Below are 9,203 nucleotides of genomic sequence, written 5' to 3' on the forward strand. Positions count from 1 at the left end.
GTTAATAATGGTAATATGAGCGCGCGATATAATTTTATTTTATTTAGCGTTGATAAAGAACTATGGCGATTAAATATTGGATATATTGAGGATATACCCCGCATCGCCTTGCATTTCGCTGCCTCAATGTGAGGTGCCCATCTCATTCTTTTATCAAACGTTACTCCTAAATATTTTATTACTGACTGCCATTTCAGACTTTCTCCAGAGGGGATTTTCAGATCTGAACTTGGCTTATGTTTTCTAACACTAAAGAATATGGCGTCTGTTTTGGTTTGATTAATTTGAATTTTCCACTTAGTGAAGTGTTCAGTCATTGTTTTAATTGCAAATTCAAGATTTTTAAGAATAGTGTCTGGTTTTTTGCTACTTGTGAAGCAAGCTGTATCATCTGCATATAGGGCTATGTGACAGTTTTTTGGAATAGGTATGTCATTTATATATATGGAGAACAAGAGTGGGCCAAGCAAGCTCCCCTGCGGAACGCCAGCTGCGATTATTTTTGGAGACGATAATTCATTATTTACGCTAACCACTAGCTTTCTACGAGTTAAGTACGATTTGATGATGAGAATTAGGTAGTTTGGTATTTTGTTAATAAGGAGCTTATGAATGAGTCCATCGTGCCAAACCGTGTCGAAGGCCTTTTCTATGTCGAGACATACCATTCCGGTACTTCTCTTCATATTAAAGTTCTTCGTCACGTGTTCAGTTAGTCTTGTAAGTTGTTGGGTCGTGGAATGTCCAGTGCGAAATCCAAATTGTTCATTTATTAATTTCTTATTTACGACTTTAAGTAAACGTGTGTAGATTATTTTTTCCAGAATTTTTGAAAGCGTGCAAAGTAAGCTAATGGGTCGATAATTGGCCGGGTTTTTTGAGCTTTTATCGGGCTTAAGTATGGGAATTACGTTGGCTGTTTTCCAGTATTCTGGGAAATACCCGGTGAGTAAACATGCGTTGAATATTTTAGATAGTGAGACTAAAGCTTTAAATGGAAGTTGTTTGATTGTGATGTTATCTATTGAATCTCGCCCAGGTGCCTTTTTATTTTTTAAATTACGTATTATATTTTGGATTTCACACGGATGCACCAATTTTATATTTTTAGTACTGTTAGTGGGAGTTTTTGTGATGATTTTAATGGACCGGTTGACTTTATTATGCGTTGGTATGTGATTATAATGTTGTGTGAGTGTGTGATGTTTTTGGAAGGATTTTGATAATAGTTCTGCTTTGTCGCAATCACGCGTCACTGAGATTCCTGCAACAGATCACGCAATGCGGGAGGGCGCCACAAAGCGGCGCGCCTTTTTCACTGATTTTTTAATTTGTTCTGTTATTTCTTTGTAATAATTTTTTTTTTTTAAAAAAAAAAAAATCTCTTATTTTTCAATTTATTTGCATTTCGTTTTATTTTATGTACATACATATAGCTAAGAATTCTATCTTATTCTTGTATATATTTTTTCAGTGTTAAAACAATTAAATAAATTTATGAGGCGTGAAAACCAATAAAATTTGCAAATTTATAATTTTTTTGCTGTCAACATTAACAGGTGGAAGTTTTTAAGGAAAATTCACCATCAGTTACTTTAAACAAATTGTGCACTGCCTGTCGTCCAGATTAGATGTTTTAAAATCTTTTACAGAATTAATTTTAAAAAGTAAAAGAAAGGAAGGGGGGGCGCCTGACATTCACGCTACGCCACTGACGAGATGAGAGTTTAATAATAAAATGCGCAGTTTTTCCATTTTTTTTTTTTTTTTGACTTTACAGTATTTAACTCAATATCTATTATTGCTAGTGAGTATTTGAATCAATAGTCAGGTGTTTTGTTCATTGATTGTGATTTTTTATTGTTTTCAAATACCTATAATTAACTATCTATCGAATTTTAAATCAAAAATATATATTTTTATCGAGCTATCATGCATTTATTGGACCAGTTATATATTTCACTACGTTTGCAATGGTTGATTTTCAATCCCAATATTTTTTTAAATTTCTATATGAAATTTTCACGCTCGTAAGTGAGCGCGAGCGAGTGAGATCGAATGATGCGCTATCCATTCTTCATCTCGCTCTTGCATCATGCATACGGACATCAACAACACCCTTTTTACTTTATTTAATATACCGCTTGAATTAGTTAGGTTAGATAGTAATAAAATATATTGAAATAAAAAAACCAATCCTTATAAACGTGGTGATTAGCGAAAAAAAAAAGTATTTATTTTTGGCTTTTAAAATTTGCTAGATAATTAATTATACGTATTTTAAAACAATTATAAATCACAATCAATAGACAAAACACCCGAATATTGATTACAACACTTATTTTTAATACAGCAATACTAGATTTTGAGTTAAAGACCGCAACAACCAAAAAACTGTTAAAATTGCGCATTTTTTTAAGCGCTCACATATCATAAACAAGAGCAAACCAACAAAAATCATTGTCATATTCTAATTCAGTGAATCAAACTTAGTAACGATTGATTAGTCTCCACTGTGGTAACTCAAAAACGTGATCTACAAAGGTCGAAATCACATACGTAGGAAAGCGAACATGGTTTTTTAGATACCTTTAAACATGCGAAAAAAATGTGGCACGCCTTGCACATATTTATGGCACACCCAGCATAATCAAATTCTCAAAACAATCTCAAATTCACCCCCTGGAGTGTTTTCGTTAAAATGTTATCCTTACTTGACAGTGATCGATGTATCCTTCAAATCGGTCTCCGTGACGAGACAGAATGTTAAATTACAGAAAACGCAAATATCGGAAGGCAAAGATCGAAAATCGAAAGATCTTAAGTCGAAAGATCAAAAAAAAAAAAATGGTGCATGGTAAACGGTACATACTCACTTAATTTGCGCGAGCAGGATACAACATGAACAAGAGGAACAGGCTTTTCCTCCCGTATTAATGTGCGCACGCAGAATACGGGAGGAAAAACATGTTCCTCTTGTTCCTGTTGTATCCTGCTCGCGCAAATTAAGTGAGTATGTACGTAAGTATGTACCGTTTACCATGCACTTTATTTTTTTGATCTTTCGACTTAAGATCTTTCGATTTTCGATCTTTGATCTTTGCCTTCCGATATTTGTGTTTTCTGTAATTTAACATTCTGTCTCGTCACGTAGACCCCCTTCAAATATGGGATCAACAGTGTATCCCATATTTGAAGAAATGTAGTAGAACCCCCACAGTGGGGAGCCAAGCAAACGACGTGCCGTTCATCCCTGTGTGATTTCGCCCTTATTGTTGCTCAGTGTAATATGCATTCGCTGTAACTTCATTTTTCGACACGATATCAATAGATGGGATAATAACATGTAATTTTAAACCTTATTACCTTAAAAAAGGGTTTCCCGCTAATGACAAATAAACTAAATTTAGTAAGTTGAACAAATTATTTAATTTCGTAGCTATTATGTATCATTTGCAACTATATTGTATAGCAACCATTCACACACTTATTAAAAACCATGAAAATGTTATCAGTTATATTTTAACAATTTGTCATTCGAAAAAGGTGTTACTCAAATGACTCACGATTACTCGCTTTCGACCAATTGATTTCCAAGGATTTATCTAGAATCATAAAAACGTAATAATATGACTATGTACTTAGTTCAAGTGATAGAACAATCTAAATGTCTTTGTGAATGTATTCATTTATAAGTTTTGGGTGTGTAAGATGTAAATTATTTTACTTAAAATAACCATTCTGTCTTATATCTAGTCTAAAACTCTTGGCAATTCTAATGATACCCAGATATGGAGAGAGAATATGAGGAGGACCATTTTTATGTAAATGGGCACTAGTGATAAAATAAAACAAGTATCTAACTTTCAGAAAATTTATTTAACTCGATTAAACTGGGTTTCTATTTTACTTTACGTACATTCACAAACAGTTGTCTTGCTAAATCCTAAACATAATATTTTGACTACATTACACGTCAATTTGCCAAATGCGTCATACGCAATGGAATATTCATTTAGTAATCACAGAATCAAGAAGAGAATAGATTACATTACATATTTATGTATACAAAGGTGTGGGGAACGGGAAGGAGAGGATGGTACGGTAGTTTCCTAAAAGTGTCCACTAGGAGTAATATCAGGGTAAGGCCTTTTCTTTTTTAAGATACAGATTCACATGTGTGAACAAGCAAAACATCAATAAACACAACAGTGTGATTGTTGCATAAAACTTCACTATTCACGAAATCAATAATTCAAAAATGCAGGTGTTCCGAAGGATAAACACAACGCCAGAGACACACATTCACACGAGAATATACATATACCCTGAGACAACTGTATGAAATAGATTAAATAAGCGGTAACAAATTATTTAAACATCAGCTGCCTCGTTTTAAGTCAGAGAGGTTTAATACGATCTATTCGTATACAACGAAAGAAAAGGAATACGGTTAGTATAATATTGGATATGTTTAACTTAACCAGCTGTCGAAATTTTCTGTTGGATGTGTTGACAATGGTGCAATTAACACTTTGGCGATTTCAGTACGATATTTAACGACTTTTTAAAGTTTTGCAATTTGGTATATGAATTCAATTTAAGGATGATGGCACTGTAGAAGTCTCTCTCGCCGTTAGCTACACCACAGAATCTGTAGTCACTCAACAGCGTGTAACATCGAGAATGTTTTAAACAGACTGTATATTACAAACGCACTCACCGTACGCACTTAATGTTAACACAGTATCGACTATATGTAGATATTATTACACGTTAGTTATTTACAGATATTACAATGTTAGTTTAAAATAAAATGAGGAAATTTAAAATAGAGATATATAAATATATAGTAGAGGTTAAGATAAATATATAAGGCAGTTTTCAGTAGAACTTGTCTTTCATAGCTCGAGATTGAAAATCATTTTTTCCTATCAATGACGGATGGTTTCTAGTACACGCGATGACTTTTTTTTTAATTGCAAGCAATTAACACGCATACGTTTTACCCAAAAAAGGACCTTTCTAGGATAAAAAAATCTATACACATGATGAAACATAGGGTAGTAAATATTTACCAACTGCATTTTTAAACGATGGAGCAAAAATCATGAAATGGCATTTAAAATAAAACTATCATAAATACATGTCACGAAAAATATTCACTTAAAATTATAGAAAAGGTACACAAACGAAAAAATAATAATAAGAGCTCTTCATTAAAATATATTGAATAAAATTTTGCACTTAAAACAATGCCAAACGTTTTATAATAACACTATTTGTACTATTAATGGCAAAAAAGTTGCAATAACTTCAATAAGTTAAATACTAAACGAGTTTAATTTATTTGAAATTATAAATGGGAACAATTTAATTGTCCATTTCATAAAATAAATGTGCATTTAAAATTTTTTTCTGTACATTACAAAAAAATTGTGCGCATTTCTAAATGACGGATACAGATTGCATAAGAAAGTTTGCTTTGATCATTGAAAAAATATTTGCTACTTAAGGTGGATGAAATGTGCATTAAAATGACAGATGAACTGTATCGGCAACATCGCGAATACCAAAATACGAACCAACGTTTGGTTGGGTTTTATTTATTAATGGCTTGGTTAGGTTAGGTTAAGTTGGTGTTGGTTTTATTTATTTAAGTTTACATTTCACTAGTGAAAAACAAAAGTAAAACACTTTCAACAGTTCAGAGTTGTCAATAGCGGAAGATTGCAACGTTGCCAATTTTTTTTTATCTATTCTAATGCTAAAATCTATTTTTTCAAATGACCGTTTCATATTTTTTAATGGTCACTTTATAGTGCCAACATATTTTATTCGATGCACAATACGAGATTGTTTAATGCACCGAAAACGCAGAGACATTTTTTTTTAATATACAAAGTATCTTTCTCAATGTACAGTTAAATCGTACCCATTATAAATCATATTAATTGACATTAAAAAAATGTGTAAATGTAGATTATAATAACCATAAGAGTGCATTATAGTGTTGTTAACGAACAAACTTAAACACAATTAATGTGTTTAGAACATAAATACATTATATGTAACTGTCAATATCATTTGGCTGCTTTCAACTTAAGAATCAATAACCTAATATCCGGTCAAAAAAATAAATAAATGCAAATGATAAATTAGTAAGAAAATAAGCTTTAAGCAATTATATATAAAAAAATAAGTACAATAGTATACTGCCTTCAAAAATGCCGGTTTCAGATTAAAACTTATATCAATTAGAAATCATTGTCATGAAATAAAAAAAAAAAACTAAAAAAATTCACGCAGTTGGCAATAATGGTACAATTAATATAGTGATTAAAGCTTACATTTAATAGATAACGATGTCTTGCCACATAACTAGTGTAAAATATTAGCAAATTGTAATATAATTATACATTTCAAATTTGGAAATGAGGGAATCAGTGCTACACGTAAATATACAATACATACATACATAGGTTCAGTTAATTTATTTTGTTTGCAACCAAAGAGTTTAATGCGATTTAAATGGTCAATACGTGGAAGGATTACAATGACTCAATTTTAAAAAAATATTTTTGGATAGTAAATATTCTTGAGAGATTACCCTGAAGTTTAATAAATTCGCACAAACAGTACATTTAATCATTGAACAGCATTATTTTAATTTTGAACCTTTGCATTTAAACATATTTCAAGTATACTTATTATTATTATCAATGGGAAGATCACATATACTGACAACATTAAAACATGATAAAATTCTTTTTAACAATCTGAAAAATCACCATTTTTTAAATCTACATTAATCCTATGTACATTTCTATAAGTTACCGAAACGAAAAGAATTTGAATTTGTTCACAAATATAATATTTAATATATATAGTATATATATATATATATATATATATATATATATATATATATATATATATATATATATACATATATGTATATATATATATATATATATATATATATATATATATATATATATATATATATATATAATATTTAAACGTCTGAGATAAACTTGACTTCATATAAAAACAACTTCAATAAAACAATTTCAACTGTATTTGTATATAAAACTTTCTTAGTCATCGTCATATTATTTTGAATATTTAAAAGTGTCGAAAATTATATTCACAAGTGTTTCTTTGACACTTTTTTCTTCTAAAAAAAAATCTCCGGCGAGATCAACTACATATTTCAGATGGTTAATTTATTGCACAACCCAGAATGAAATACAACACGTATCTTCTTGAACTAACGATACCTACATTTTCATTTGCAAAAGAACTATTTCAAAATAGCATACAGGGAATATGTAACGACAACACTTACACTAATAACTCTGTGGTAATTTTTGTGTATGAATGCACATATACATACATACATATATGATATAAAGAGATAAATGCATTAAAAGATTAAAAAATTGATTTCATAAATCATATATGTATGTATATTCTATATAATGCTTTCATCGAAATTTGTAGACTTCAATCCGAAAAAGGCAATCAAAAAATGCCAATTATTGAATCATCAATATACATATATATTTTTTAATTTGCAAAATGCAATAACAAAAAAAAATTGAGAAAGAAGTATGCATTACAATATACATAACAAATAAATGTACATATTTGTGATAAGTTTAATTACTTTATGTATATCCATGTATTCTGTTATATAATTAAATATATAAAATATAAAACATGCCAGAATATTTTGAACTATAAACACTTAAGAAGAATAATTATAGTTTTATAACTTACGAGTTAAAATGATTTAAAAAATTTACGCACATTAAAAAATACGATAATCATTTTTAATTCAACATCATTCCAAAGCGAAATGACTTTAAAAGTCTGTATAGAATAAAGTGGATACACAGCTCAGTATAAAAAATATATACATACATATATATAATACTATAATGGAAGTGAATATTATACGTAAAACAGATTCATATCATTTGAAATTTAAATGTAAAAAATGCAATAAAGAAATTGTGCAAATGATAATTTCGACTTGAATAGATTACAACACATTAAAAACAATAGACAATAATAATAAATACAAAATTTTAATAAAAGCATATTCCGATGCAATGTCTTTCAATGCTTCCGCTACAACTGTTACGATTTCACTACCGTTCAATGGTCAAAATAAAATTTAAAATATTTAATTAGCACAACCGACGTATGCACAAATTATTGACCCTCCAATAACATGAAAAGATACAATATTAAAGTAAAATAAATCACAAAATACAGCCTCGAGAATTTACAACAATGCGGACGCTTAAGTAGTTTGTGCAGGCATATTGAAATGTCAATACATATTAAAAATTTAAACACTTAAAAAAATATACATATGTATATATATATATATATATATATATATATATATATATATATATATATATATATATATATATATATATATATATATATATATATATATATATAATTTGTGCACAAAATTCGAGAACTTTGGGAATGACTGGAGACACAAATACGCGCTTTTCATATGACACATTTCTTTTGTGAATTCGTTTGTACCAAAAATTGTATAATACATTGACTGTAAGTTTTACATCAAATAAAATAAATCAGCGTTGTTGTATTGCATCATTGCGACAAAAAATATAGAGTATTTAATTTTACTACAGATAAAAATATTAAAAAAAAAAAACCTTTACCCAATAATAATAAAAACATGTTCAATTGGAAAAACTCGACAATAAATGGCAAGATTAAAAAAATGATATTTGATGGCACTATATTTGCAATCTTCATATGCATACAATGCAACATATTCAATGGTATTAAGTATCACCTATATAACAAAATACGAGCGTAATATGACTAGATGTGAGAGAAGCCCGCTTTTAACGTGCCTTAGTATGTATATTACTAATAATAATAAAAAAAAAACCATAAACATCATAGACTAATATATAATATAATTAATAAAAAAATGGGTGCAGTTCTTTTAATTTATTGCACATCAATCACGTGTTTTATTCTTTAAAAGTCGGCACAAATATGCACAGACGTGCTTATTTATCAAGTGATTTAATTTTTAAATATATATATATATATATATGTATATATACGTATAAATAAAAGTACGTCAAGCTCCCTTCGTAAATGTAATTTAAAGTTAAATCATTTGTGACAAAATTGTC

The sequence above is a fragment of the Arctopsyche grandis genome, chromosome 4 (genome assembly GCF_051622035.1).
Source record: "Arctopsyche grandis isolate Sample6627 chromosome 4, ASM5162203v2, whole genome shotgun sequence".
Classification (NCBI taxonomy): domain Eukaryota; kingdom Metazoa; phylum Arthropoda; class Insecta; order Trichoptera; family Hydropsychidae; genus Arctopsyche; species Arctopsyche grandis.